The sequence below is a fragment of the Rattus norvegicus genome, chromosome 6 (assembly GCF_036323735.1).
Source record: "Rattus norvegicus strain BN/NHsdMcwi chromosome 6, GRCr8, whole genome shotgun sequence".
NCBI lineage: Eukaryota > Metazoa > Chordata > Mammalia > Rodentia > Muridae > Rattus > Rattus norvegicus.
The window spans coordinates 117,944,626-117,963,741 of record NC_086024.1 but is presented as its reverse complement, the minus strand read 5'-3'; the positions used below and the strand labels follow the sequence as shown (position 1 = coordinate 117,963,741).

The 19,116-nt window shown below is 37.7% G+C and overlaps 1 non-coding gene across 1 annotated transcript; it reads right to left on the bottom strand.

Annotated features, from left to right (window-relative positions):
• Window positions 1-17,814: 17,814 nt before the first annotated feature.
• LOC120093287 (U6 spliceosomal RNA) lies at window positions 17,815-17,922 on the bottom strand. The gene has a single exon (XR_005486395.1). It is a non-coding gene; the product is annotated as a U6 spliceosomal RNA (small nuclear RNA).
• Window positions 17,923-19,116: the final 1,194 nt, after the last annotated feature.

The following is a 19,116-nucleotide window of genomic DNA, read 5'->3' as shown; positions in this document are numbered from 1 at the left end:
GGATATTCATTGCTACCTATGGGGTCAGAGTCCAGGGTCAGTCCATGTATAGTATTTAGGTAGTGGCTTAGTCCCTGGAAGCTCTGGTTGCTTGACATTGTTGTACTTTTGGGGTCTCGAGCCCCTTCAAGCTCTTCCAGTTCTTTCTCTGATTCCTTCAACGGGGGACCTATTCTCAGTTCAGTGGTTTGCTGCTGGCATTCGCCTCTGTATTTGCTGTATTCTGGCTGTGTCTCTCAGGAGCAATCTACATCCGGCTCCTGTAGGTCTGCACTTCTTTGCTTCATCCATCTTGTCTAATTGGGTGGCTGTATATGTATGGGCCACATGTGGGGCAGGCTCCAAATGGCTGTTCCTTCATTCTCTGTTTTAATCTTTGCCTCTCCCTTCCCTGCCAAGGGTATTCTTTTTCCTCATTTAAAGAAGGAGTGAAGCATTCACATTTTGATCATCCGTCTTGACTTTCGTTTGTTCTAGGGATCTAGGGTAATTCAAGCATTTGGGCTAATAGCCACTTATCAATGAGTGCATACCATGTATGTCTTTCTGTGATTGGGTTAGCTCACTCAGGATGATATTTTCCAGTTCCAACCATTTGCCTACGAATTTCATAAACTCGTTGTTTTTGATAGCTGAGTAATATTCCATTGTGTAGATGTACCACATTTTCTGTATCCATTCCTCTGTTGAAGGGCATCTGGGTTCTTTCCATTTTCTGGCTATTATAAATAAGGCTGCGATGAACATAGTGGAGCACGTGTCTCTTTTATATGTTGAGGCATCTTTTGGGTATATGCCCAAGAGAGGTATAGCTGGATCCTCAGGCAGTTCAATGTCCAATTTTCTGAGGAGCCTCCAGACTGATTTCCAGAATGGTTTTACCAGTCTGCAATCCCACCAACAATGGAGGAGTGTTCCTCTTTCTCCACATCCTCGCCAGCATCTACTGTCACCTGAGTTTTTGATCTTAGCCATTCTCACTGGTGTGAGGTGAAATCTCAGGGTTGTTTTGATTTGCATTTCCCTTATGACTAAAGATGTTGAACATTTCTTTAGGTGTTTCTCAGCCATTCGGCATTCCTCAGCTGTGAATTCTTTCTTTAGCTCTGAACCCCATTTTTAATAGGGTTATTTGTTTCCCTGTGGTCTAACTTCTTGAGTTCTTTGTATATTTTGGATATAAGGCCTCTATCTGTTGTAGGATTGGTAAAGATCTTTTCCCAATCTGTTGGTTGCCGTTTTGTCCTAACCACAGTGTCCTTTGCCTTACAGAAGCTTTGCAGTTTTATGAGATCCCATTTGTCGATTCTTGATCTTAGAGCGTAAGCCATTGGTGTTTTGTTCAGGAAATTTTTTCCAGTGCCCATGTGTTGCAGATGCTTCCCTAGTTTTTCTTCTAGTAGTTTGAGTGTGTCTGGTTTGATGTGGAGGTCCTTGATCCACTTGGACTTAAGCTTTGTACAGGGTGATAAGGATGGATTGATCTGCATTCTTCTACATGTTGCCCTCCAGTTGAACCAGCACCATTTGCTGAAAATGCTATCTTTTTTCCATTGGATGGTTTTGGCTCCTTTGTCAAAAATCAAGTGACCATAGGTGTGTGGGTTCATTTCTGGGTCTTCAATTCTATTCCATTGGTCTATCTGTCTGTCTCTGTACCAATACCATGCAGTTTTTATCACTATTGCTCTGTAATACTGCTTGAGTTCAGGGATAGTGATTCCCCCTGAATTCCTTTTATTGTTGAGGATAGTTTTAGCTATCCTGTGTTTTTTGTTATTCCAGATGAATTTGCAAATTGTTCTGTCTAACTCTTTGAAGAATTGGATTGGTATTTTGATGGGGATTGCATTGAATCTGTAGATTGCTTTTGGTAAAATGGCCATTTTTACTATATTAATCCTGCAAATCCATGAGCATGGGAGATCTTTCCATCTTCTGAGGTCTTCTTCAATTTCCTTTTTCAGTGTCTTGAAGTTCTTATTTTACAGATATTTTACTTGCTTCGTTAAAGTCACACCGAGGTACTTTATATTATTTGGGTCTATTATGAAGGGTGTCGTTTCCCTAATTTCTTTCTTGGCTTGTTTCTCTTTTGTGTAGAGGAAAGCTACTGATTTATTTGAGTTATTTTTATACCCAGCCACTTTGCTGAAGTTGTTTATCAGCTTTAGTAGTTCTCTGGTGGAACTTTTGAGATCACTTAAATATACTATCATATCATGTGCAAACAGTGATATTTTGACTTCTTCTTTTCCGATCTGTATCCCCTTGACCTCCTTTTGTTGTCTGATTGCTCTGGCTAGAACTTCAAGAACTATATTGAATAAGTAGGGAGAGAGTGGGCAGCCTTGTCTAGTCCCTGATTTTAGTGGGATTGCTTCAAGTTTCTCTCCATTTAGTTTAATGTTAGCAACTGGTTTGCTGTATATGGCTTTTACTATGTTCAGGTATGGGCCTTGAATCCCTATTCTTTCCAGGACTTTTATTATGAAGGGGTGTTGAATTTTGTCAAATGCTTTCTCAGCATCTAATGAAATGATCATGTGTTTCTGTTCTTTCAGTTTGTTTATATAATGGATCACGTTGATGGTTTTCCGTATATTAAACCATCCCTGCATTCCTGGGATGAAGCCTACTTGGTCATGGTGGATGATTGTTTTGAATGAAGTTTTTTTCAAATCAAATATCTGTAGAGGATTTTCAATCCAGCAACATGGGTGTTATGGCATGTGATGGAATGAAAATCCTTCTACATCTATATGATTAGGCCAGAATGCAGACATGTTCTAGATTACAGTATGATCTGGTGGGGATAAAGAAATACCCTTAGTCCACACCTTTAATCCCTAGCAATGAAGGAACGAAGGTAAATTTATTTTGCAGAAGGAAACTGCCATGTTTGAAAGTAATCTCTAATTGAGAGGAAGTTAAATTGACGAATCAGAGAAATATTGGACAGAATGAGTCAGAGATAAGATAGGGTATGTCTAACTCAAAGGAGAACATCTCAGGAAGGAGAGGCTGACTTCTCAAGAGCATCTAAAGAAAGAGCAGGGGGATTGGGTAGTTTTAGAAAGATAGGTTGCAGAGAGAATAAGCTAGACATGAATGAAAACAGAAGAAGACAGAGTAAGAAGGAGTCATAAGATTAGAATAGATTTCCAAAATTAGTATGAGACCAAGTAGAACAATTCAGTCAGAAACCAAGAGATTCTATTGAACCAGCCATCTTAGTAGATTAGACTTTACATAGGCTTAGATACTTTTAAGCTCAGGCCCAAGAATATTTAGAATAGAGAAGGAAATGCTCTGGAATAGCCCAGGCCTAGCATTTCTAATTATCTAGCTATCTAGCTATCTACCCATCTACCTACCTACCTACCTACCTACCTACCTACCTACTACCTACCTACTTATCTATGTATCTATCTATGTATCTATGTTATCTATGTATCTATGTATCTATGTATCTATCTCTATCTATCTATCTATCTATCTATCTATCTATCTATCTATCTATCCACCTACCTACTTTGGGTTTTGTGGATTATTGTTGTTGTTATTATTATTTTTTATTATTATTATTGAAAATATACTTTTCTCTTATGGAGTACATCCTGATAACAGTTTCTTCTCCCTTCTTTCCTCCCTCTCCTTTCTCCTATGTCCATTTTCCCTCTGTTTTCCTTAAGAAAGTAGCAAGCTTCCAGGAGACAACAACCAACTACAATTAAGGGGTGATAAGACAAGGTAAAAGCCCTAACACCAAGGCTGGAAAATGCAGTTCAAGTGAAAAAAAATAATGTCCAAAGAGCAGGTAAAAGATTCAGAGACACATTGTTAGCATCCCAGAAAAACACCAAGGTAATGGCCATAGCATGCATGCAGAGGGGTCATGCAAACCCCAAACCTATCTACTCATTCTCTGTGAACTCATATGAGTCTTGCTTATTCAGTGGACCATGTTGTCCTTGTGTCATCCATCTACTTAGACTCCCACAAATCCTCTTCCTCTACTCCAATAGGATTCCCTGAGCTTTGAGTGGAGGGACCTTATGGAGACTTCCAATTCAGAGTCTCTTCCCACTTAATGGATCTCTAAATGTTCTCAATTACTTCCTGATGAAGGATTTCTGATGAAAATTGAATAAGGCACTGATCTGAGGTCTCTTGGATATCCAGTCTCCAGTTCCTAACCCTCCAGTTAGTGTCAGGCATGGGCTCCCTCTCATGCCATGAACCTCAAGTAAACCAAACATTGATTGGTCATTCCTACAAGTTCTGTGCCCCTATTTCTCGGGCACATCCCTCAGTCAGGACATGTTGCAGACGGACAGTTTTGTGGCTAGGTTGGTGATCATGTTTCTCTTTTGGATAGCCTTCAAAGTATCTTTCTTCATCATACTATAACATATTGGCGAAGGCTCCATGCTGGAAGTTCTTTAAGTTCAATGAGATGTGTTGATGTTATACTTTACAAAAAAGGCCTGTGCTGTGATTTTTAGAGAGCTACTCTCTGTGCTCACATCACCCTATATGTCTCAATGATCTTCATGGAACCCTCTCAGCCAACAATTTTAACAAACACAACACTCAACCAACAACTCTACTAAATACAACATGGAAAGCCTTGCTTTGCTGCATAAATTGACCAATTCAGGTTTCTTATTCACCATTACTAGTAGTCCTCACTAGGGTCATCCTCATAAATTACAGAAAGTTTCCACCGTACTAGATTTCCACACTGCCTCCCAGTAGACCCCCCCATTTCCAGTCATCTTTTCCTGCACTCTCTCCTACTATTGCCCTCCAAGACATCTGATTCCCTCCTGCTCCTGTCCCTAGCTTCCCCAAGTACACTTGTAAAATCTATTCTGTTTATCTGTCTCTGTATCCCTCTTCTTCATCTAAAATATCTTTGTCTGTGCATTTAAGCTCGATTATCATTTGCTTTACTGCTAAATACCCTTATAAGTGAAAACATACCATATTTGTCTTCTGAGCCTGGCTTACTTCTGGAGTTGTTGCTATCGTTTCGTTTGTTTTGTTTTGATTTCTAGTTGAATCTATTTGCGTACAAATTTTATGATGATATTTAAAAAATAGTTGAATAATACTCTTGTTTAAATGAACCACCTTTTCTTTATACATTCTTCTATTGAGGAACATCAAGGTTGTTTTTAATTCCTAGCTATTGTGAATAGAGGAGCAATGAACGTGGTAGATCAAGTATCTGTAGGATAGGATGAAGTATCTTTCAGTAGTATAGCTGGATATTGAGAAAGATTGGTTTCCATATTTCTGAGGAACTGCTATAATAATTTCCATAGTGGCTATACAGGATTGCACTAGACAATCAATAAAGGGGTGATGTCCTTGCTACATACCTTCCCAGAATATACTATCAGATTAATCTTACAATTCTGACAAGTGTAAGACAGAATCTCAAAATAGTTTTGATTCTTCTTTCTCTGATAGCTAAGAATGATGAACATGTGTTTCTCTACCATTAGATATTCCTCTATTAAGAATTTTCTGTTTAGATCTGTTCCCAGAGTTTTGATTGAAATACTATTTTATGTTACATAGATTTTAGTTCTTCATATATTTTGGATATTATCCTCTATGAGATGTGGAGTTAGTAAAAATCTATTTCCATTCTGCTGTCTGCTGCTTTGTCCAATTGATGGCAGACTTTGTCTTACAGAAGCTTTTCAGTTAACTGATATTCCATTTATTAATTGCTTTTCTTAGTGCCTGCACTCTGAGTGGTTTGTTCAGCAATTTGTCTCCCCTGCCAATGCATTCAAGGTTATTTCTGTTTTATTTTCTCTCATTGTGTCTAGATCTACTACTCTTATTTAATCTACTTGGACTTGAGTTTTGTGCAGGGTAATAAACATGGATTTCTTTGCATCTACATTCAGACATCCAGTTTGATCAGTACCTCATGTGGGTTTTATTATTATGGCTCTGTAGTACTACTTGAAATTAGGGAGGATGACACCCCCAGCAGTTCTTTATTATTTTTCAGATTGTTTTAGCTATCCTGGATTTGTTTGTTTGTTTTCCATATAAAGTTGATTATTGTCATTTCAAAGTCTATAAAGACTTTTGGAATTTTGATGGGGATTGCGTGGAATATGTAGATTGCTTCTGATAGGATGGTCACTTTGATTACGTGTATAATACTGATTGATGGTCATGGGAGATACTCTATCTTATGATATCTTCAAGTTCTTTCTTAAAAGACTTGAAGGATTTTGTTGTTGATATTGTTGTTTGTTTTTTATTTTTATTTTTACACATGACTTTTACTTGCTGGGTATAGTTATCCAAAATATTTTACATTATTTGAGGCTATTGTGAAGTGTTATTTTTCCATAATTCTAATTTGATTCTTACTCATTTCTCATTTGCATATGGAAAGGTGACTGGTTTGTTATTGTTTTATTTTGTTTCAGTTAGTCTTTTATCCTGCAGCATTGATGAAAGTGTTAATGATCTGTAGTGGTTCCCTGATGTAAATTTTAGAGTCACTTATGTGTATTATTATATCTTTTACAATTAATGATACTTTGACTTCTCTTTCCAATTTGTAGCTCCTTGATCTTCATCAAGTGTCTTACTGCTCTCCCTAATTTTTAAGTACTATATTGAATAGATATGGAGACACCTGATAACCTTTCCTTCTTGATTTAGTAGAATTGCTTTGGGTTTCTCTCCATTTAATTTGATGTTGACTTTAGGCTTGTTCTAAATTGCATTTTTATGTTTAGATATACCTGGTATATTCTTAATCTATCCAGATTCCTAATTTTTCCAGTACTTTTATCAAAAGTTTTTTCTCAAAGGCCTTTTCTATATCTAAACATAGGATCCTGTGTCCTGCAGGGGTTTTTCTGTTTTTGTTTGTTTGTTTGTCTGTTTTTATATTTTCAGTTTATTTATGTGATTACATTTACTGTTTTTTTTAAATGTTGAGATATCCCTATATCTAGGACAAAGCCTTCTTGGTTTAAATGTTCTGTAAATATCTATAAATCTAATTGTCTTATAATGTTTGCTAGTTTCAATATTACTATTTACCTTTACTCTCAATGACCTCTCCATTGCTAACAGTCGTGTAGTGAAGACTGCCACTCGTATGTTTGCCAGTGTTTGAGAGTCAATATGTGATTTAAGCTGTAGTAGTATTACATTTACAAATTTGAGTGCTCTTGTGTTTGGGCAAAGATATTGAAACACCATCTTGGTAGACTTCTTTTCTTTGATGAGTTTGCAGTGTTCTTCCCCATCTACATTGATTAATTTTGGCTTAAAGTATATTTTATTAGATATTAAAATGGTTACACCAGGTAGGATCTTATATCCACTTACTTGCAATATCTTTTTTTCAAAACCTTACTCTGATGTAACCACTGCACTTGATGTTGACATGGGTTTCTTACATATAGCAGAAGGATGGATCATGTTTTTCTATCCATTCTGTTAGTCTGTACCTTTTTATTTGTGGAATTAAGATGAGTTATAGTTATTGAAAGAAATCAATGATCAGGTGTACTTAATTTCTGTTACTTTGTTGTTGTTGTTGTTGTTGCTTTTGTTGTTGTTGTTGTTGTTGGTGGTGGTGGTGGTGGTGGTGGTGGTGGTGGCGGCGGCAGTGGTATGTATGTGTGTGCATTTCCTTTTTTTGTTTTTGTCTGTGTTGGCATAGGACTAGTTAAATTTCTTGGGATGTAGTTTTTCCTTCTAGAACATTCTATAGAGATGGATTTGTAGATAAATATTGCTTACAATTGACTTCATTATGGAATACCTAATTTTCCTCATATTTGATGATTGAAAGTTTTTCTGGGTATAGTAATCTGGGCTGTTGTCTTTTGGAGACTACTACACATCTGCACAACACTTCTGGCTTTTAGAGAAGTCAGGGGAAATTCTGAAAAGTCTGCCTTTATATGTTACTTGATTTTTCCCTTGAAGCTTTCGATATTCTTTCTTTGTTCTCTATGTTTAGTGTTTTAATGATTATGTAGCAAGCAGGTTTTGTTTTCTGGTCCAATCTACTTAGTGTTCCATAAGCTTCTTAGACTTTTATAACTATGTTCTATTTTAAGTTAGGTAAATTTTCTTTCATGATGTTGTTGAAATATTTTCTGGGCATTTGAGCCAGAATTCTCCTTTCTCCACTCCTATTATTCTTATGTTTGGTCTTTTTACAGTGTCTGCAATGGAGGTTTTGTGTGAAAAATTTTTTTAATTTAACATTTTCTTTTATCATATCTTAAAGGCCTCAAATTCTGTCTTCCATCTCTTGTATTCTATTGTTGAAGCTCACCTGTATATTTCTTATTCATATTCCTAAATGTTTTGTTTCTTGGGTTTGCGTCCTTTATTTGCTTCTACATCCATTGTCAGATCTTCAATAGTTTTATTATTTTCTTTCAGCTGAATATCTCTAAGGTATTCCTCTCCTCTAATGTGTGTGTGTGTGTGTGTGTGTGTGTGTGTGTGTGTGTGTTTTCTGACTTTCTTTGACATTTATTCATTTTCTCTAATCACTTGTGTTTTCCTTGAATTTTTCATGAGATTTATTAATTTCTACTTTGAGGACCTCTACCATCTCCAATTAATTGCTTTAAAGTCTTTTTCTTGTGCTTCACCTATGTTGGAATTTTCAAGACCTTCAGCTATCTTAGAATAGTCTATAACATGTTGTGGTAGGAAAGCTGGGCTCTGGTGAAAACATTGCCTTGGCTGTTATTGATTATGCTCTTAGGTGCTGATTTCAGAGTTTGCCTTTTTTAGGTGAGTGTTTTGTTTCTTGATTTCTTTTGTCCTTTCTGTGTTTTCAAAGATCGTTGGCTGTGTGTTGCCTGTTTTACTGGCTTGCTTGACTATTCTATTGTGAATATAGAGAACAGAAGGCAGGGAAGGGACAGTTTATGTAAGATGCTCAGGCTGTTTGGATAGGGTGGAAAGAGGCAACAGCTAGTCTTCTGTGGAAGCACTAAGGACAACCCAGAGGATTGGGTCTGGAAAACAAGACAGTAGAGAACGTACATGGGGGAGGCTACCTGTTCTTCTGGAAGGCATAGCCTTTGGTTGATCTTGGGGTGTCTGTCTGAGTTGGGTGCCTTAAACAGTAAGTAGGAGGGAAAGAGAAGCCAGTGATGGATAAATCATAAGATCCACAGGAGGCACGGACCAGGAGGAGATAGGTATGTTTTATATACAGATGATCCTCCCTGTAGATTTTTTTAAATGTAAAAGTTAGGAAAACATTAAATTAGGTATATACAGTGAATTTAGAATGTGGAAGATTGACTAACATACAGTATTAATAGAAATTCACTTTTCCAACCTGTTAGGACCAAATTGGTTGAACAGAAAACACCTTTTTTCCTTTAAAATGTGTCATTCTCTGGATTTTCGTTCTGCAGGGGAGTTACATGATTTCTATGATAAGACAATATCTTAAATTTAAGTCAGGAAATCCTGACCTGAGTGACATTAGTTCAAATATCCCAGGAATGAAAAGATAAATTACATTATATTTTTTCCCTAAGATCATCCTAAATAATTGGTAATTAACCTAAGTTTTTATATAATTTTACTTTTGTTATGAACATTGTTCTAAAACATCAGTTGTTAATTTTAATAAATGGCACACACACAGGATACTTTTAATGGTGTTAAGATGACCAATTAAGAAATGGATCAAAGAGGCATCCACAGAACTTTGTCCTCTGCATTTTGGATCCTTGTTCACTCAGGGAGGCTAATATAAAGTGTTAGAATTTCTAGGAAGGTAAAAATATTTATATAATCTAGATACTCAAAAGATGCTCCAACATATAACAAGGACACATGGCCCTCTATGCTCATTGCAGCCTTATTTAAAACAGACAGAAACTGGAAAGAACCCAGATGTCCGTCAACAGAGGAAGGGATACAGAAAATGTGGTACATTTACGTAATGGAGTACTACTCAGCTATTAAAAACAATGATTTCATAAAATTCTTAGGCCAATGGATGGAACTTGAAAATATTATCCTGAGTGAGGTAACTCAGTCACAAAAGAACACATATGGTAAGATTAAAAACTCAGGTGACAGCAAATGCTGGCGAGGATGTGGAAAAAGAGGAACACTCCTCCATTGCTGGTGGGACTGCAAACTGGTGCAACCATTCTGGAAATCAATCTGGAGGTTCCTCAGAAAATTGGACATTGAACTACCTGAGGACCCAGCTATACCTCTCTTGGGCATATACCCAAAAGATGCTCCAACATATAACAAAGACACGTGCTCCACTATGTTCATCGCAGCCTTATTTATAATAGCCAGAAGCTGGAAAGAACCCAGATGCCCTTCAACAGAGCAATGGATACAGAAAATGTGGTACATCTACACAATGGAATATTACTCAGCTATCAAAAACAATGACTTTATGAAATTCATAGGCAAATGGTTGGAACTGGAAAATATCATCCTGAGTGAGGTAACCCAATCACAGAAAAACACACATGGTATGCATTCATTGATAAGTGGCTATTAGCCCAAATGCTTGAATTACCCTAGATGCACAGAACACATGAAATTCAAGAAGGATGACCAAAATGCAAGTGCTTCACTCCTTCTTTAAAAGGGGAACAAGAAAACCCTTGGCAGGAAATAGGGAGGCTAAGTTTAGAAGAGAGGCATAAGAAACACCCATTCAGAGCCTGCCCCACATGTGGCCCATACATATATAGCCACCCAATTAGATAAGATGGATGAAGCAAAGAATTGCAGGCTGACAGGAACCGTATGTAGATCTCTCCTGAGAGACACACCCAGAATACAGCAAATACATAGGCGAATGCCAGCAGCAAACCACTGAACTGAGATCGGGACCCCCATTGAATGAATTAGAGAAAGGTCTGGAAGAGCTTGAAGGGGCTCGAGACCTCATATGAACAACAATGCCAACTAACCAGAGCTTCCAGGGACTAAGCCACTACCCAAAGACTATACATGGACTGACCCTGGGTTCCAACCACATAAGTAGCAATGAATAGCCTAGTAAGAGCACCAGTGGAAGGGGAAGCCCGTGGTCCTGCCAAGACAACTCCCAGTGAACGTGATTGTTGGGGGGGAGGGTGGTAATGGTGGGAAGATGGGGAGGGGAACACCCATATAGAAGGGGAGGGGGATGTTGGCCCAGAAACCGGGTAGGGGAATAATAATCAAAATGTAAATAAGAAATACTCAAGTTAATAAAGATAAAAAAAAGAACACATATTGTATGCACTCACTGATAAGTAGTTATTAGCCCAAAAGCTCAGAAAAACCAAGATACAGTTCACAAACCACATGAAACTAAAAAAGAAGAAAGACCAAAGTGCAGATGCTTCAGTCCTTCTTGGAAGGGGAAACAAAATATTCATGGGAAGAAATACAGAGACAATGTGTGGAGCAGAGATTGAAGGAAAGGTTATCCAGAGACTGCTCTTCCTGGGGATCCATTCCATATACAGACACCAAACCCACACACTATTGTGGATGCCAAGAAGTGCTTGCTGACAGGAGCCTGATACGGCTGTCTCCTGAGAGGCTTTACCAGAGACTGACCAATAAATAGCACAGATGTTCGGATGCTTGCAGCCACCATTGGACTGAGCAAGGGGTTCCCAATAAAGGAACTAAAGGAAGGACTGAAGGAGATAAAGGGGTTTGCAACCCCCCAAGAAGAACAACAATATGAAACAACCAGACACCCTAGAGCTCCCAGGGACAAACCTCCATCTCAAGAGAACACAGGGATGGACCTATGGCTCCATCGAAATATGTAGCAGAGGATGGCCTTGGCAGGCATCAAGGAGAGGCCCTTGATCCTGTGAAGGCTTGATGCCCCAGTGTAGGGGAATGCCAGGGCAGAGAGGTGGGAGGGAGTGGGTGGATGGATGAGCCCTCTCACAGAAGAAGGGGGAAGGGGAACGGGATGGGAGTTTCTAGAGGGGAAACTCAGAATGGGGATAACATTTGAAATGTAAATAAATAAAATATCTAATAAAAAAGAAATTAATAGGAAGAAAACTGATATTCCTGGAACAGTATGTGTACATCTTCTTTTCTACTTCCCCCTGAAAATGACCCTTGTCATTTATTGCCACATTATTCTCAATAATTTTGTTTAAATCAGCTTATTACACCAGTAGAAAGTATCAAACATAGAATGCTTCACACTGTGTCTCTGTGAGGGAGGAATCGAGAAGTGGGACAGTGATTAATGTGTGTGTGTGTGTGTGTGTGTGTGTGTGTGTGTGTGTGTGTGTGATAGAGTAATAGAGGTGAATATAAGTACATTATATATTATACATATATAAAGACATTTGAAACCAATTACAGATAATTAATATACATGAATGAAAAATAAAAATACAAACACATAGAGAAGTAAAAAAAATCAAATCTCAAAGTTATAACTTTTCTTCAACAAATTCTCACTGAAAATTCTGAGAGCAATACGATTTGCTCCCTTACTGGTGGCAGAATTCTTTCCCAAGATCACAGCCTTCATTGGTGAGACATGAAGTTAGATGAGCCACCGAGCCTCTCTGATCTTAAGTCATACATTCTGTTTGTGTTCTATAATAATGAGAAATGTGTCCCATTATCTGTGTTCTGGATAATACACACTCGAGTCAATTACTGGGTTTAGTCAGAAGCATTCCAAGGACTCTTGGCCGTATTATTATTGTTTTATGAACCCTGCCCAGGCAGTACCCTTGAGAATGGAGAAAAGAATTACTCTTGTTAGGGCAACATTGTTTTCCTCACCACTTTGATTCTCTATCTGCCAACAAGGAAGTGTTTATTCTAAGGATCACTATAGCATCATATAAACCTTCTAGGTCACAAGTACTTTCCAACATAATCATTCTATTGTATTCATGGAGATATGTTTCCTTGGATTCCCTCAGACACTAAAATTTTTGCTATTCGACACTCATATAAAAAGGTATAATAGCTATATTTAACTTGTCTACTTCTTCCCTTCAGGAAGACCTAGACCCATTATAAAGTGTAAATGGTGTACAGTTTTTTACTACATTGTATAGGCAATATTGAGAAAAAGGGAAATTTTATGAGTATTGTGCACAGATGTATTTTTAAATATTATGTCCATATTTGGTTGACTATATCACTGATGATTCTACAGATATGTAATGCATATTATATATAATGTTAGAGAGAGAAAGTATAGGATACACTACAGTATGAAAATCCACACCACTATCCATCAGCAGCAATAAGTTAGAACCTAGACACCCTTCAACAGAGGAAAGGATACAGAAAATGTGGTACATCTACACAATGGAGTATTACTCGGCAATTAAAACAAGGACTTCATGGAATTCACAGGCAAATGGATGCAACTAGAAAATATTATGAGTGAGGTAATCCAATCACAAAAAACACACATGGTATGCACTCATTGATAAGTGGATATTAGCCCAAATGCTCGAATTAACCGAAGATGCAATCCACAGAACACATGAAGCTCAAGGACAACAAAGTGTAGATGCTTCACTCCTTATATTCATAGGAGGAGATATGGAGACAAAGTTTGGAGCAGAGACTGAAGGAATGGCCATTCAAAACTTGCCCCACCCAGGAATCCAGCCCATATACAGACAGTCACCTAACCCAGACAATATTGCTGATGCCAAGAAATTCAGCCTGAAAGGAGCCTGATACAGCTGTCTTCTGAGAGGCTGTGCCAGAACATGACAAATATAGAGGCAGATGCTCACAGCCAACCATTGAACTGAGAACTGGGTCCCCATTGGAGGAGTTAGAGAAAGGATAGAAGGAGCTGAAGGGGTTTGCAGTCCTATAAGAACAATACCAGCCAACCAGATGAGTACCCAGGATAGACCCATGGCTCCAGCTGCATATGTAGCAAAGGATGGCCTTGTTGGGCACCAATGGGAGGAAAAACCCTAGGTCCTGCCAAGGCTGGACACCCCCCCCAGTGTAGGGGAATATTAGGGTAGCGTGGTGGGAAGGGGTGAGTGGTTGTGGGGGAATGCCCTCATAGAAGAATGAGGAGGGAGGACAGGATAGGGATTTATGCGTAGGAAACCAGGAAAGGGAATAACATTTGAAATGTAAATTTAAAAAAAATCCAATTACAAAAAAAGAGCAGAGAAAGAGTGAGACAGAGGGGGTTCAGGAAGAACAAGAGCGCCCAATGCGGGAGGGGCTTAAGGAAAGAAGTCTAAAACAATGAGCCCATTGGATGGGGAAAGAGGTCAGTGCAGGCAAGGAATGGATTAAGACTCACGCAAGAGAGTGCAATCGGCTTTGGACCTCAAAGCAGTTCATGGTTTGATGATGTTTCCTGTGGAAGGCAAACACTTGTGAGTGACAGCTCAGGAGAGAGGTGGAAGGGTCAGATAACGGAGGGCTAACAAATCTGAGAATCTAGCCTCAATCTGAAGGCTGTATGATGTACAAAAGACGATGATGGGGGCTGGGGATTTAGCTCAGTGGTAGAGCGCTTACCTAGGAAGCACAAGGCCCTGGTTTCGGTCCCCAGCTCCGAAAAAAAAGAACCAAAAAAAAAAAAAAAAGACGATGATGGTACTGAGAATGTGTTATAGGTTAATGTATTAAATGAGCAGGAGGGGATGAGATAAGAGGAAGGAGGGACTCATGGGATAGTCAGAGTCATTTAAGGGATACACACCCACTGAAAATGGAGATGAGTAGGCAGTTGATGGATGGATGAGGTAGGTAGATTTGAGGGGATTTAAAGTCTAATGGTGGACAAATGTATTACCATGGTTGAGAGACAGTCAGTGGCCTTTGGGGTCTCACGGGCTTACAGAAGTGATGGCTGGACACAGCAGTTTGTTCAGCTTTTTGTTTATGCAACAATCGGTATAAATCAATTCAGTTAAATGAGATTGACCTGGTTCAGATTTTCCAAGCTTTAGGCACACAGTCAGTTGACCTCATTGCATTCTGGCTCCTGGCAAGGTTCTGCCATGGTGGAAGCAGGCAGTAATGGAATAGAGAGAGTTGGAGGAGAACAGGGTCACAGTATCCCTAATAAAGGTGTGTTTCTAAGGGTCAGAACAAACAAACAAACAAACAAACAACAAACAAACCCAAAAACGAACAAAAACCAAAAACAAAAATACAAAAACAAAACTGAAAACTCTTGTAATTAACTACTCAAGTTAATCAATGTTGGATTGTCACCATGGAAAATTAACACAACTCCCAAACCATCTACTTTTTTATTCATTAAAAGTTTGTCTTTGGGAGACTGTAAACCACAAAACTCCTGTAATCACTAAAATATAAATAATGCTTATATTTATTATTAGATTATAATATTAGAATTTATAATTATAATAATATATAAATATAATAATATAATTAAAATAAGTATTATAAATAACATTTATTTTGGGTTCTGGATTAAAATTCTTTTTACACAGCTCTTAAATCGTTCCAGTACCTTTGGATGATAGGATTATCTTTTATCTAATTTTATTGTCCCTGTTTCCATCTTGAGAACTATTGACTGTATTTGTGTGGGTCTTTGGGAGGACTCAATTCTCATACAGTGGTTGTCTCTTTTTGACCACAATCAGTGTTGGGTTTTGGTGTTGCCCAACATTATTTAGGCTGTTTTAGGCATGTCTCTTCATATAATTTTAGTGTTGATTCTTTGGTACTCACAACTTACTATGTTTTGATGGGATCCCACTAAGTATGCATTAATGTGTATAAATACAAATATAACTAGTTACTCTCTACTCTTCTTATGTAAGAAGGTTAAACAAGGTAATACTCAGGTTGCACTAATCATCTTTATGGTTGACAAATGAAATAGTGTTGCTTCCAAAAATATAAAAATTTACTTGTTAAACTACATAGTTATTAAAGAAAAATTTGAATTTTCAAGTATAATATTAATGGTTCAGAGATTTTAATAAAATCTCTTCTTTTTTTCTAGATCCAATTGTAAGATATAATTGCCCATCTAAACATACAAAACCCAGTACAATCCATCCCTTAAGAGCATTAATAACAACCTGTAAATCTTCCACAGAGCGGAATCTTAACATCACCTGCCATGCCTTCTCTCCCTCTCCCTTCTCTCTCTCACCTTTCTCCCTCTTCTTCCTTTCCATTCCAGTCTTCTCCTCTTCCTTCAAACTTCTCTCCCACTCATTCTTCCTTCTCCTCCAATGACAGGCCTCATTCTATCCTTTACCTGCCCCTTACCTGTATTTTACAAATTCAATGTGGAGAAGGTTTTGGTGAAGTCACCTGAGTCCTGAGTATGTGACTAGGCAGCTGTACTTAGGGCAGTGGAATTAGCATTAAAATACAGATAACTCTAGGACAAACCACAATATTTCCCCCTTTTTGTCCAGTTAAAAGGCCTTTTCACTTATATATAAATTGAGTACAATTATTACCATTCTACAATTTATAAAACATATGATATACTCAACACCCAGTCTATAACTATATCAGTTAAACCGAACATTTAGTTATCCATTCCAGCTTAAGAAAGGCTTTAAACCTTTATTACATCTTGGCTAGCTTGTATACTATCTAATAACTATCTAATAAAATATGTATTTTCAGAGTTTAACAGCCTGATAGGCCATGAAACAATAATCAGTCTTCAATCCTGTCAGAAATCTGAAAATGACCAAATATCTATATACATAGGAAGCCTAACACAACTTCCAGAACTGAGAGGTTGTAGAGACAAATCTCCACTAGCACAGTTCTCTGTTAGCAACGTGTGAGCACAAGTATTCAGCCTTCTGGCCCAAAATCAACTGACAGACTCTTTAAATGCAGACTTTTGAAGGGCTGACCACCCTGTCTTGGCAGAGTTTATCAGTCAACTATTTTGCATAATTTTTCCTTTTCTGGACAGTATTATTCTGCAGATGAAACAGGCAGTTTTGTCCAGTGGCTGCCTAGCCATAAAGTATTGCCTCACCTGGACATAAAGATGTTCATATACTTCGTTAAATCTGCTAAAGGGGAACTGTTAGGAGCAGATAGGTCTCAACAAAAGATAATAACTTTAAATCTCATATTTTCTGGATTTCTGACATTTTTGAAAACAATCTATCTATATAAGGCAATCTAGACTATTGCCTTTATATCTTAAATACTATCTTGAAAGTACTCTCACAAACTCAGAGCCATGAATTTGCTATTTGGTCCTTAAATCACATGTGTAATCAACTCAGAATTTTGTAATGACATCAAGAGGACTGGCTCTAAACCTTGTACTTTTAAACTTTTTTGACAAATAAATTCTATACCAAAGCAAAGATATGATTTTTAGCTTAGTTACCAAATGGGATTATGACTGTACAACTCAATCTAGCTAATTCCTCGCTGTTAAATTACAACCAATTTTAAATTCTTCATAAAACAACATTAGAATAACCACATTCAGTCCCCCAAAAGTCCAGGGAATTGGGGCGACGACTCCTCCATAACTTCTTCAAGCTGTACATGGGCATTGAGATATATCTTTGTGGGTAGGGGGGTAGGACGAATGAAGCAAATGCTGTAGCCTGTAGCTGATGTGTCCTGACTGGACCCAGCTGAAAGTCTTTGAGACCAGGAAACCAAGTAGGCACACTCTGCAAAATACAACTCTCAAGACAAAAGTTTAGAATCGAGATATCTTGTTTGATTCTCTTGACTCAATTTTTTTCAGGTAGTCTACCTCTATCAAATCTAATCAGTATGACTCTGTGAGGTAAAAATATGGAACGCTTTATGAATTTACGTGTCATCCTTGCTCAGGGACCATGCTAATCTTCTCTGTATCGTTCTAATTTTTAGTATATGTGCTGCCAAAGCGAGCATGTAAAATCTCTTCTTGGAACCTAACAATAATCTTTAGTAAAAGAAAGACAGAAAAATTGAAATGCAATCTAATAACTAACTGCTTTTCCTGTATTCACTTATATTTTTTTCAATTGGTTTTTTTGTTCGATTGTTTTCTGAGATGCCACAAACAAATCTCAGCCATGGCTTCCTGAAGATGATGTTTACCAGAAGTTTATCTGGCAGTTCTACTCCCAACACCCAATAGCACAGTCAAGGTGTCCACCCAGTCACTCGCCTTATCTTTCTGTGACTCTATCATGAAACAGAACATGTTGTCTCAGATGAGGCATAGAGTGCGGATCACATCTGACACAGAGCGTTAAACTAGCCTGTCTAACAAAATAAATCATGTCTGTAGAATACCCATGATAATCTGAGGATGTATCATGTGGGATTATCTACCTTGGAAGCAGTGTGTATCACAGAACAGTAAAGCAGTACCAATGACATCTTACATTCTGATTCTTTGTTTACTTAGTCACTTTTCATTCAGATGTTGTTTGGAAAGGATTTTGGTGAGTTTTAGACCTCTTTGATTTTATCCTACTTCAATTAAATATCTTTGCCTAGAATATTAGGACTTCCATCCTCTAATCTCTGGCAAATATTTATTGTGTTTGGTCAGTTCTCTTTAATAAGTGATAGCCTCATCTACAGTCAGAAGTATAAGGACCATAGTATATTGTCATTAAGTGATTCATAGATAAAAATGATTTATAATTATAAAATGCCCTAAAAATAGTGAGCTCACCACAACTTTAAAAACTCACGGAAGGTTATTCTCAAATTTCCTTGAGAGGCAGACTGTGTTTGTTAACTGGACTTGTGGAAAGTACAGTATAATCATTAGACATTCCAGAATTCATCTGCCAAGAAACAATTATGAATCCCAGCAGGAAAAAGAAAGACATGCTCTACTCAAATAGCAAACATACCCTGGGACAGAATTACCAGGAGAAGTTTGAAAAGGAGAGTAATTTGAAACAAGAAAATAAATAGACCAAATTATGTTAAGGAGGTAAGAAGAGATCTACTTACTGTAGCAAAGATGAACTTAAACAAAGAAATAGTAATACAAACTGACTTAGTTACAAAGTCAATTGCTACCTTAGGACTTCTTCTAACTATGATAGCATTAAACAACCTACAACAGCTGTTAAATGAGATACC